General features: G+C 44.0%; 1 protein-coding gene across 2 annotated transcripts in view; it reads right to left on the bottom strand.

The window, feature by feature from the left end:
• Positions 1-10,227, bottom strand: part of glceb (glucuronic acid epimerase b) — a 75,090-nt gene extending 64,863 nt beyond the window's left edge. For both annotated transcript variants that reach the window (XM_045209983.1, XM_041859525.2), the window contains exon 1: positions 9,938-10,227. The gene's annotated coding sequence lies outside the window, so the exon portion shown is untranslated. The remainder of the gene's footprint in view (positions 1-9,937) is intronic.
• Between the last annotated feature and the right edge of the window lie 2,705 nt (positions 10,228-12,932).

Genomic DNA, 12,932 nt, shown 5'->3' with positions numbered 1-12,932 from the left:
AATAAATTGTATGGTCAAATGGTGGGTGTCATGGCTTGTTGAAATGACATGAAGACTCCTACGGATGCTCATTAAGAGAGAAATGCTGCAGTAAAACAAAAAGACAGCGAAAAAGGCTTTGTTATCTGAAATCAGTGAAGGCCAATTTACTTCACCCCATTTCACTTCAGCTTCCTTTGTGCTCGAGACCTGTTCTCAGCCAAACTCCCTATTCAAAATTCCCCTAGTACCTTCCAGTGTAATTAGTCCACTGAAATATCATATGCCTCTTAATCAAAGCACTCGGTGGGCTTTGGCAGACTCCCTGAAGCTTTAGCAAAAGTTAATAAAGGAGAGAGGGAGGGAAAGTTCTGCATCTTATCAAGGCAATGCAGGTGAGACTCGCGATTATCAAGACAAACTGCTAAGTGCTAATTATGCGTGGACCGGGTTGGTTTCATTGGTTGTAAACTTGTCGCTCTTGGAAGCAGGGTGGCTGATGAGTTTGTGTGTAGGCTATGGGTATTCTAATTACGAAGTCAGAAGTCTAATGAGCCACTCATTACAGCTACAACTCACATTTTCCATACAACCTTGACAATAAGAAAGCGATTTAGGAATGTTAGCAAAAATGCTGCATCATCTTTGAGCATAATGCAGCCATTATTAGGCCACACAGAGGCTAGGACTAGGCCCATTTCTCAAATTATTCGTACAGTTTTCAAAAGACTTGCCCTAAAAAGACTCACAGCCTTGACTGGGGAACTTTTTATATTCCAAGAGATTTGGGTTAATTCAATAATTTCATAAATACATTACTGAGAAAGTTTACTTGTTAAAATGGGATATTTAAACCACTGCAGCATACTAAGTTGTATTATGCTTGAATAATGTTTTGGTTGTTTCCTAGATACACTTGTCACTGACGACAATGACTTAGGGTGGACACCGTGTAGGTAAGCCTTACTGAAAACAAGCCGATGGAACAATTTGTTAAGAGCAAGAGTTAACATGGTCGTGGGTCCTTGAAACGCAATTTAGCCAGAAAACAGGAGGGGAGAGGTTCAAGCACTGCCACATCCAAAGAGGACATAAAAAGACAGTTAAAGAGGATTTCCTAGTGTGCTCCAGCAGGGGATGAGCAGCACAGAGTGGCCATCTGCCTCTTTGCCTGGGCCCAGATGCCCCACCTCTGATAACCTCCCAGCAAACTGCTACAGGGCAGGACAAAGCCAAACAAGTGTCATAAAACCACTCAGTCTTGCTTTAGAACTCCGCTTTGATGTGCAGAAGGCAAAAACCCCAGAGACAATGGCATCTCCTCAGAGCGCAGAAATGTTATCATTCCTTTAAGACAATTTCTTCAGCTGGAATATTTCAAAGCTCATAAAAGCGGCCCATTGTTGAGGGTAGCTTTCCAAAGCTCTGGAACAGGAAGTTGAACTCCCAAGACTCCTTCAAACAATAAAAGGGGAAAAAACAGAAGAAATGTGTATATCTGTGGCAGGAAGCTAGACCGTACCGTCTCACTTTAGGCTAATGCAATGCAACTGATACAAAAGCCTCACACACACACAATAATTACCCTACTTTTTGACAGTCTGATAATTACCCCAACTTATCATTCATTAATTTAGCCAAGATGATAACTGCTCCCAATAGAATAGGGTGGTAAGCTGAGATAACAAAATGTTGCACAAGCTTGTTCAAAACCAGAACTAATTGAGTTAATCATGCAAATTAGAGACCCCAACATTTCCCTGAACACTGCATTCCCCCACACCATTTAGCCTACAGAACCTAGGTTCCTCACGCCTGTACCCTAGAGCTCCGGCTAATGTTGATTTTCACACATCTGTTCAAGACACTGGGGGCATTAACCACCTACTTAGCCTAATCAAGTTCAAGTAGTCTGAATAGCATGACCACAGGCCAGGCCTTGAGCATTGGGCCTGATGTAGTCCTAGCTAGCCTCACCTACACTGCCCAAACACGACTTTTCGGTTCACTGAAGCACATCAAAAGGCCCATGTGTTCCCAGCGTTTTGCCCTGACGCGATCGAAGCTGAGCCCCTTGATGAAAGAGATGGCTCCAGCAGCTGATTGGAGCAGTAGCAGGATCCTCTGCCTGCAATCAGCACCTGCCTCTCCAGCGTATGCCCCTTTAATACAAGTCTACTTCACATAGCACTTTGAGAGACACATAGGAAAAAAAGCTTTGGAATTACCTGAACACTTGCCCTAGAACTAAAGATTACTGTTGAATAAACTAAGCACTGATGCTGCATTAATCAAAGCTGTAAATGCATTTGTTTCTAAATAAATAACTAATGCAGGAATTACAATTCAGTGTGTGCAACATCCAACGTATTGTAAGCCCTCACTGAGAGGTGGTGCCAGGCTCCAGAGAATTAGCACCATGCATAAGAGTTGGAAGACTTCTTGTAAGAAACAATATCCACTGAGACCAACGTGGTCCAGAAGTTCATTCCACTGAAACAGCAAAGCTTTCAGACACCTGCTAAGGAAAACAGCTGTGGTTGACTATCCAGCTCCTGTCGAGACAGGCAGATCTTTCCATATTCACGTTTCAGACAGGACATGATTAAGCAATGAGGGGAAAGGCCTACGTATTTTATTCAGGCAAATTCTTTCTAAAGCCATGCCTGACCCGAAGGGGAAGCAGCTGCAGCAAGCCCTGTAAACTGCTGGGGCAGCAAGCCCTGTAAACTGCTGGGGCAGCAAGCCCTGTAAACTGCCGAGGTGGAGTGACCTGATCAGACAACACTGCAAACTAGACAGGGCTGCAGCCAACGTTCCCTCTCATTTTCTTCCAGCACTGAGCAAATTTCGGGTCTGCTGAGCGCAAACTTGAACGTTGTGAAAATTCTGTGCAACTTCCAGCACGTTTACTGTGAACACTGAGGCTGTTTCCTGTGAACACTGAGGCTGTACCTACTTGAAGTTACAGTTTTAACAGTGGCCAAGTGGGCTACTGTGGCTATTTGATCATAATGTAGGCCTACCAGAGTGGACTACCATCAAAAACAATGGAGGAAAATGCATCCCATAACATTTTTAAATGGAAATAGCTGTTCCATCATTGAGCCTACAGTAGCAGTCACTCCCCTATTGCTGACTACAAATGATCTATAACTGGGCTAATATCTCACTAACTAGCAACGGATATGAACAAAATGTGCACACGTGGCTACACGCAGCTCTCACTTTGATCTCAAAACAAGCGCATCTACTCACGACCGGCCATGCTGTAAACACAGTCCAGTTCAAAGTAAATGGCACAGATCCATATATGGTAATGGTCTATGTGTATAGGCCTACTGCAGCTCTGGTCGTTTATGCCGCACTGGTCTGTGTAGAGTACTGGCTGTGTAGTGCCTGTCAATGCAATAGAATCCTACTCCGATGCGTTCTGCCTACAGCAAATTCATTTTGTTTCGGCATGTTGCATTGAAAGTGGCTAATATAGCGTTGATTCGATCACAATTGCCACAGTAAAAGGGAAGCGTTGATAGTGTTAACAGGGAGAACTCTAGAACAGTGGTCACCAACCTTTTCTGAGTCCAGATCACGGAGTCAAAATGCAAGCAGAGATCTACCGCTCAGATTATTTTTTTACCATGACTTAAAAAATGTAAGCCTATTCAACATTAACCAATTAAAAACAGCAGCAATGAGGTTTGTTCAGTAAATAATAGGCCCAACACATTATCACCGCTAATTGTCTTTGTTGCCAATGCATTGTTACAATTATATTTTAAAATTTGAGGTAGGCTATATGACCACACCACTAATAGATCCGTTGTTGTATTACTTGTGAGGCACAGCTGAGTGAGCATACAGTTAAATCATTAGCTTTGTATTGTACTGGGCTGATGCTGCCTGCATCTGATGGTCAGTCTCAGCGGAGGGAGAGCGCAGCAGACTGATGGTCCACCTCAACATCCCTCTGCTCTCCCTTTCCTCCACTGCCTCCTCAACATCCCTCTGCTCTCCCTTTCCTCCACTGCCTCTCAACATCCCTCTGCTCTCCCTTTCCTCCACTGCCTCTCAACATCCCTCCGCTCTCCCTTTCCTCCACTGCCTCTCAACATCCCTCTGCTCTCCCTTTCCTCCACTGCCTCTCAACATCCCTCTGCTCTCCCTTTCCTCCACTGCCTCTCAACATCTCTCTGCTCTCCCTTTCCTCCACTGCCTCTCAACATCCCTCTGCTCTCCCTTTCCTCCACTGCCTCTCAACATCCCTCTGCTCTCCCTTTCCTCCACTGCCTCTCAACATCCCTCTGCTCTCCCTTTCCTCCACTGCCTCTCAACATCCCTCTGCTCTCCCTTTCCTCCACTGACACTGACCAAAAAGCTGATGGCGAAACTCGAGTCGCACCGCATTATTTCTGCCTCATGCACAAATTCATGTTGTTACTCCTATGAACAGAGAAAGTGAAATATTCCTAGATATTAAAAAAGACCCAAGCCACTAATAATAACAACGCAAGCCTATAGATTCATTACTGCTGCAGTGCTTGTTGTAGCGCTGAGTGGAAATAGGAAGAACGTGCATTTTATGGCTGATAAAAGTGTTGAATACAAAGTGTTGAGAGCGCTGAGTAAGAACTTAAACATGAACTCACTCATAGAAACAGCAGCTCTTTGCTCTATTCGTTGAGTCTCTCTCTAGTCACGGTTTTAAACGTTTTGAAATCTCACAGTATCAACTTTGCTGTAGCTTTCTTTAATGTATGCTACGTTACTGCAGACACAGTCATCTGAGCCATCCGATTGGCCAGCGGTAGGCCTATAGTGAACTTGATTTGCTCTCTGGGCCCGCCGGGAAGGCAGAGTTTGTACCTTCAGACACATGAAGTGGGTCAAAATGGCAACAGTTGGCCTACCTGGCGGCAGGGCAGTTGAATCGGGTGCACCTACCGCCAACAGCAGGAGACAAATAAATAAAACATAGGAACACAAGGCTTTATCGTTTGGTTTTTACAGAAATGTTTGACGATCAACTAGGTAACGCCTTGGAGATCGACCAGTCGATTGCGATCGACGGGTTGGTGACCACTGCTCTAGAAAGTGAAGTTCAATCTCGTGCTTCTCTGAGGGCTGATATTTTTGCACGGCTGTCCCAGGAAGCTGCGTGTCTCGGGGCTACTGGTCACACACGCAGCTTAGAGGGAACATTGGCTGCAGCAGAAATCTCAAATTAAACTCTAAACCCAATGTGCCCATTATTCATCACATTTCAAGAAAAGATGTAGGCCTCAGGTCTTTTCAAAAGTGCTTATGAATGAAAACGCATTTCCACTGATGAGTCTCCTTTGGAAGTCTGAATAGCAACTGATGCACCTTTCCCCTTGAGCACTAGCTAGCTCTGCACTTCAATCACAGAGGATCATTCTAGAAAGTATGACAAAATGTGCTGATAAAGGACACTCATTGAAGAGGGGACTTTGAAATGGGTTTGGAAGGACACGTCAACTACAAATCACAGTCGCTGACTCACTGACAAAAGTGCACACTGCCAATGCCAAACCATTCTGTGGCTTTTTTTGTCATATACAGTGCCTTCAGAAAGTATTCACTCCCCCCACCCCCTTGTGTTACAAGGGGGGATAAAAATGGATCTGTCATTTTTTGGTCAATGATCGACCCAAAATACTCTAATGTCAAAATGGAAGAAAAAATCTAACATTTGTAAAAAATTTAAATAAATAGAAATATAACAGATATATCTTGATTCCAGAAGTATCCATCCCCCCGAGTCAATACATGGTAGAATCACCTTTGGCAGCGATTACAGCTGAGTCTGAGTCAATACAGCAATAAAGGCGGCAGGTAGCTTAGTGGGTAAGAGCGTTGTGACAGTAACCGAAAGTTTCCCCGAGCCGACTAGGTGAAAAATCTGCCGATGTGCCCTTAAGCAAGGCACTTAACCCTAATTGCTCCTGTAAGTCGCTCTGGATAAGAGCGCCTGCTAAATGACTAAAATGTAAAATGTAATACATGGTAGAATCACCTTTGGCAGTGATTACAGCTGAGTCTTTCTGGGTAAGTCTACAAGCTTTGCACACCTGGATTGTACAATATTTGCACATTATTATTTTGTAAAAATCTTCAATTCTTGTGTGTGTAGGCCAGTGACACAAAATCTCAATTTAATCCATTTAAAATTCAGGCTGTAACACAAAATGTGGGAAAAAGTGAAGGGGTGTGAATCCTTTCTGAAGGCAGTGCAGCTTGGCTGGCTAGAGCCCGCAGAGCAAAGACTGCTTCTCAGACCAGAGAGATGCAGAGACACTCAACAGCCAAGTGGGCTCAGCCTGTGCACATAAAAGCCCCCAAAAGTCACTGTATCATACCAAGACTGTAGAAACAGTTTGACAGGACAAGGTGAAGCTGGATGAACCACCTTTAAATTGGTGAAGAGGCTGGATAGAATAGAATTGACTGGGGTGTGTGGCATTTTAAATTACTTTGTTATTTTTTTTTAGTCATTTAGCAGACGCTCTTATCCAGAGCGACTTACAGTTAGTGAGTGCATACATTATTTTTAGTTTTAAAAAAATCATACTGGCCCCCCGTGGGAATCGAACCCACAACCCTGGCGTTGCAAACGCCATGCTCTACCAACTGAGCTACATCCCTGCCGGCCATTCCCTCCCTTACCATGGACGACGCTGGGCCCGGTCGCGGCTGGCTACGACAGAGCCTGGATTCGAACCAGGATCTCTAGTGGCACAGCTACTGCGCCACTCGGGAGACGTTTAAGATCAGGGGTGCCAAACATACAGTAAAATGAGTTTGAGACCCCTGTTTTAGGGTGCTTTCACACTTGGTAACTTTCAGACCATTTTTGTGAACTCAATGAGGTTCCCTAGATTTTCTGTGCAATGTGAACACTCCAAAGAAACCCAGACCCCACGAAGCGAAGCGAACCGAACTGAGACCATCTCGAGAGGTCTCGCCTGAGCTCGGGTCGCTTAAATTCTGCGGTTCGGTTAACTTTTTTAGGGTAATGTGAACACAAAGCTCCCCAGGTTCGTTTATTATTCCGGCACCACACACTAGACTACTGCAACACCGTTTCCCCTGACATAACCCCTCACACTAGACTACTGCAACACCGTTTCCCCTGACATAACCCCTCACACTAGACTACTGCAACACCGTTTCCCCTGCCATAACCCCTCACACTAGACTACTGCAACACCGTTTCCCCTGCCATAACCCCTCACACTAGACTACTGCAACACCGTTTCCCCTGACATAACCCCACACACTAGACTACTGCAACACCGTTTCCCCTGACATAACCCCTCACACTAGACTACTGCAACACCTTTTCCCCTGACATAACCCCTCACACTAGACTACTGCAACACCTTTTCCCCTGACATAACCCCTCACACTAGACTACTGCAACACCTTTTCCCCTGACATAACCCCACACACTAGACTACTGCAACACCTTTTCCCCTGCCATAACCCCTCACACTAGACTACTGCAACACCTTTTCCCCTGTCATAACCCCTCACACTAGACTACTGCAACACCTTTTCCCCTGACATAACCCCACACACTAGACTACTGCAACACCTTTTCCCCTGTCATAACCCCTCACACTAGACTACTGCAACACCTTTTCCCCTGACATAACCCCACACACTAGACTACTGCAACACCTTTTCCCCTGTCATAACCCCACACACTAGACTACTGCAACACCTTTTCCCCTGACATAACCCCTCACACTAGACTACTGCAACACCTTTTCCCCTGACATAACCCCACACACTAGACTACTGCAACACCGTTTCCCCTGACATAACCCCTCACACTAGACTACTGCAACACCGTTTCCCCTGACATAACCCCTCACACTAGACTACTGCAACACCTTTTCCTCTGACATAACCCCTCACACTAGACTACTGCAACACCTTTTCCTCTGACATAACCCCTCACACTAGACTACTGCAACACCTTTTCCCCTGACATAACCCCTCACACTAGACTACTGCAACACCTTTTCCCCTGACATAACCCCTCACACTAGACTACTGCAACACCTTTTCCCCTGACATAACCCCTCACACTAGACTACTGCAACACCTTTTCCCCTGACATAACCCCTCACACTAGACTACTGCAACACCTTTTCCCCTGACATAACCCCTCACACTAGACTACTGCAACACCTTTTCCCCTGTCATAACCCCTCACACTAGACTACTGCAACACCTTTTCCCCTGACATAACCCCTCACACTAGACTACTGCAACACCTTTTCCCCTGACATAACCCCTCACATTGGTGCCACAAAAGAGAGAAGATGATGATGTGCAGGTTTGCAGATTTTTTGTTGTTGCTGTTTTTGGATATTGATTAGTGATTGTCAAGAATGCACAGCAATTCCAAAATATGTGTTGAGTTTAAGTCAGATTATTTGTTTGCAATATGTGATCTATAGGCTAAGAGAGCTTCATAAACTGTTTATGTGTAGTCCCCTGTAGCTCAGTTGGTAGAGCATAGCGCTTGCAACACATTTTACATTTAAGTCATTTAGCAGACACTCTTATCCAGAGCGACTTACAGTTAGTGAGTGCATAAATTTTCATACTGGCCCCTGGTGGGACACGAACCCACAACCCTGGCGTTGCAAGCGCCATGCTCTACCAACTGAGCTACAGGGTTGTGGGTTCGTTTCCCATGGGGGCCAGTATGAAAATGTATGCACTCACTAACTAAGTCGCTTTGGATAAGAGCGTCTGCTAAATTACTAAAATGTACATTTGACTGTGGGGTTTGAATAGTGTGAGAAGATAATATACTGTATTTGGTGAGAATCACAACCTAGGTACGAAATCAATTCTAGCACTTCAAATGGCAGTAGCCTACATTGGGTGTAACATTTTCAATGACAGCATTATTATTATTTATTCTTCTGCTATTTATTCTGTTAGCAATAATATTTACATGTTAATAGTATCTTCTGATTAAAATTACTATCTCTCATCTTTTAACTAAATGCAATCTATTAGCGTCCAAAATGTAAGTAGGTATATCTAGCTGTCCGATAACATATTCTGATGGAATGGCTTGTCCTGCACTTTGTAAAAACCCAAAGTGCATTGAATGAATATTGGGAAAAGATCTTGTTTCATTTCTAAACTTAGCAATGTGAATGCAAAGAGGACCCTTAGATGAATTTGACTAGTTTTATACGATGGTGGCATAGCCAAACTCTATAACTGGACTGAGGAGGGTAACATCTACGTTGATTGTGGTTGGGTTATACAGACAGTACAACATGAAGACTTGAGCTATCCTATCTTGGTAGTTAGAAATAGTCAGCTAGCTACTCAGCTAAACTCAGAAGTTCAGAGTTGATTGCATGAGAGACTGGCCACGTAGCACGAGCTTGCTAGAATGTCAAGGGAGTGACAACATGAAGCGGGCTCGTGCATGAACACCAAATGTGGCTTTCCTTTTTAAAATACCTTTACACTGAACAACATAACAGTTAGCTAGTTAATGGTTTTGTGCAACTTGCAAAACATATAGCTAACGTTACCTGCAGTGGCTGTACAAGTTTGTACGCAAGAAGAAGCTAACGTTGCTGGCTAGTCCACTACTGTAACGTTAGCTAGCGAGCTAGCTGGCTAGCTAACTTGTACATGTAACTTTAATGCATCCTATCAAATGCAATGATAGCTACCTAGCTAGCAAACAAGCTAGTAAGGAAAATAAGAGGCAGTTTCGAATTTCTTGCATTGCAATGTCTCTATACAATCTGAACTAGGCACTTCATATGAAGGTTGTCCTAACTAGCAGCTGGCTGTGTATGTGGAGAATGGGAAATTATTGCAAACAGACGTGTTAGCATTGCATGGGCAAGAATGAACATTGGAGAAAGCTGAAAAACGTGTGACTTACCTGCGACGAAGCTCAATAAATGTCCTGTTCAGATAACGTGCTGAATATCCAGGGATGCTGAAATCAATGACTTGCGTATAGGTTAGGTAGATAGCTAGCTTCTCCAATGAATGTTTATTTTCAGAGGCAGCCTGCCTTACCTTCGCGCAACATTTAATGTGAACACACAATCCCGCATCTGCTTCTCACTGCTACCACTCTGACACCGCGAGACAGTATGAGAGGGTGGAGAATTGATGAACCAATGAGAGGCCCCGATGAGAAAGGCAATGGCCAATGAAATCGAATATTTATTTCATTGGCAGTTTCAGATATCTGACGTTAGGGGTCGCGGTTGTACACAATGATTCTGTCTGTAATTTTCACTAAATGGGATAAAGGTATGTCATTCAATTTGCTTCAAAGCAAAAACAGTTGTAAAAATACAAGTTATGATCATATATGGCCCTCAGTTTAAAATGATAATTTCTGGTAAGGAGATTTTGATTCATTATGACTACAGCGATAGGCTACAAGATATGTTTTGGAATGTGGATAGATGCTCCAACTGAATGAAAGTGAGCAGAGGTGGGATGGCTGCCTGCTATCCAGAGACCTATAGATATCTAGATATTCACTCACTTATGTTGAATTTCTGCAGAATTAGACTAAACTTATGTTGAACCTTCTCAAGTGGCGTTATAACTCCCTCTCTCTCTCTCTCTCTCTCTCTCTCTCTCTCTCTCTCTCTCTCTCTCTCTCTCTCTCTCTCTCTCTCTCTCTCTCTCTCTCTCTCTCTCTCTCTCTCTGTCTCTCTCTCTCTGTCTCTGTCTCTCTCTCTCTCTCTCTCTCTCTCTCTCTCTCTCTCTCTCTCTCTCTCTCTCTCTCTCTCTCTCTCTCTCTCTCTCTCTCTCTCTCTCTCTCTTTATTACTTCAACAGAACAGTGTGAGACAGTGAAATAGCGGGCTTGGTTAGTTGTACCTATAATTGCATTCAGATACTGTCTTAGAATTATTTGTGTAATTGAACATAAAAAGCTATTTTGAAACCAATTTTCAGTTTGAAACATATCACAGCTGAGTTGTTTCTGATGTGAAAATTGTTGTGATATGAGTTCTCATTTCAGTCATTTAGCAGACGCTCTTATCCAGAGCAACTTACAGGAGCAATTAGGGTTAAGTGCCTTGCTCAAGGGCACATCAACAGATTCTTCACCTAGTCGGCTCAGGAATTAGAACCAGCGACATTTCGGTTACTGGCACAACACTCTTAACCACTAAACTACCTGCCACCCCATGTTGTGATATGAGTTCTCGTGTTGTGATATGAGTTCTCGTGTTGTGATATAAGTTCTCGTGTTGTGATATGAGTTCTCATGTTGTGATATGTGTTCTCATGTTGTGATATGAGTTCTCATGTTGTTCTTTTTTGGCCTGTTTTAATTTTAGACGAAAAAAAGGCTCAAGTCATCCCTGTTCAACATAGGCTATGACCTGGCTGAAGACTTACAACCCATTTGATTTCATGATAGCAGTACCAGAATCCCATTTCTAAAAAAGGAGCAGTAGACCAATGTTTAAGTGTGTCCTTCTACTCTGTTTGTGTTTAACCAGGGCTGGGAACTGTACTCATTAACCTGAGAAACAGCTAGGCAATTGTGGTATTTTCAGACATATTTACTCCAGATTAAACATGTGTGTGTGTGTGTGTGTGTGTGTGTGTGTGTCTCTGTGTGTGTAGACTGCAGGCTATAATTAAGCTAATGAAGCAGGCTCTCATAAGGGCATGACTTCTTGCATTATAAAACAACAATATTTCTGGATCTGTGGTGGTGCTCAGCCATGGCAAACGCAGGTTACAAATGCTTTGTTAGCGTGCCATTACGTGCTATGCCTAAAAGATCAATAGAATTGTCATCGTGTGTGGAAAACGTTTATAAAAACAGTAAACTTCCTAGACAGGGTTGGGCTGCACCGTACACCCACCCCCCTTAAAAACACACAGCAGCTTGTAATTCCAATATGATCCATTTTACTCGCAAAACAACAACCCTTTGCAGGCCGTTGTCAAGCTCTTTCTCATATTCATCAGCTCATACAGTGCCCTTTGATCAGGCTCCCTTACTCACCGCCATGTATTATTCACTATGTTCCTGCGAGCCATAGTCTTTTCAGCTCTCCCTGTTGAAAGGGTTCCTGACCTGCGATGAAGAGCTTCACTCCACACTCAGCCTTGCATGCTGGGTAATGAGCTTTGGCCATGTGTATGGCTGGTCATGCGTTTTGGATGTGTCACTGGGGTCAGGGTCCTGGTCCACTCTGCTAAGTGAGGAAAGGAAACAGGCTGCAGGCTATGGGGTGCTATGGGTGGTATAGGAATAGCATGCCAATAGGATGCACCATTTACAAGAGTGGCATTTTAATGGTCAGCTGAATAATCAAGTGGGCATCAAAGATAGTAGCGTTGTGTATTTGTTGTTTGGATCGATGTTATTTTCTCTGTGTGTGTGTGTGTGTCTGTGTGTGTGTGTGTCTGTGTGTGAGTCTGTGTGTGTGTGTCTCTGTGTGTGTCTCTGTGTGTGTCTCTGTGTGTGTGTGTCTCTGTGTGAGTCTGTCCATCTCCAACATAGAGGAGGTGGAGACAGTTTCTCAGAAGAAGACAGTCTCTCAGAAGAAGACAGTCTCTCAGAAGAAGGCAGTCTCTCAGAAGAAGACAGTCTCTCAGAAGAAGGCAGTCTCTCAGAAGAAGACAGTTTCTCAGAAGAAGACAGGGTCTCAGAAGAAGGCAGTCTCTCAGAAGAAGACAGTCTCTCAGAAGAAGGCAGTCTCTCAGAAGAAGACAGTCTCTCAGAAGAAGACAGTCTCTCAGAAGAAGGCAGTCTCTCAGAAGAAGACAGTCTCTCAGAAGAAGGCAGTCTCTCAGAAGAAGACAGTCTCTCAGAAGAAGGCAGTCTCTCAGAAGAAGGCAGTCTCTCAGAAGAAGACAGTTTCTCAGAAGAAGACAGTCTCTCAGAAG

This window comes from Coregonus clupeaformis, chromosome 32 (genome assembly GCF_020615455.1).
Source record: "Coregonus clupeaformis isolate EN_2021a chromosome 32, ASM2061545v1, whole genome shotgun sequence".
NCBI lineage: Eukaryota > Metazoa > Chordata > Actinopteri > Salmoniformes > Salmonidae > Coregonus > Coregonus clupeaformis.
Note: the sequence above shows the minus strand (reverse complement) of the source record. Positions and strands in the feature narration are given on the sequence as shown.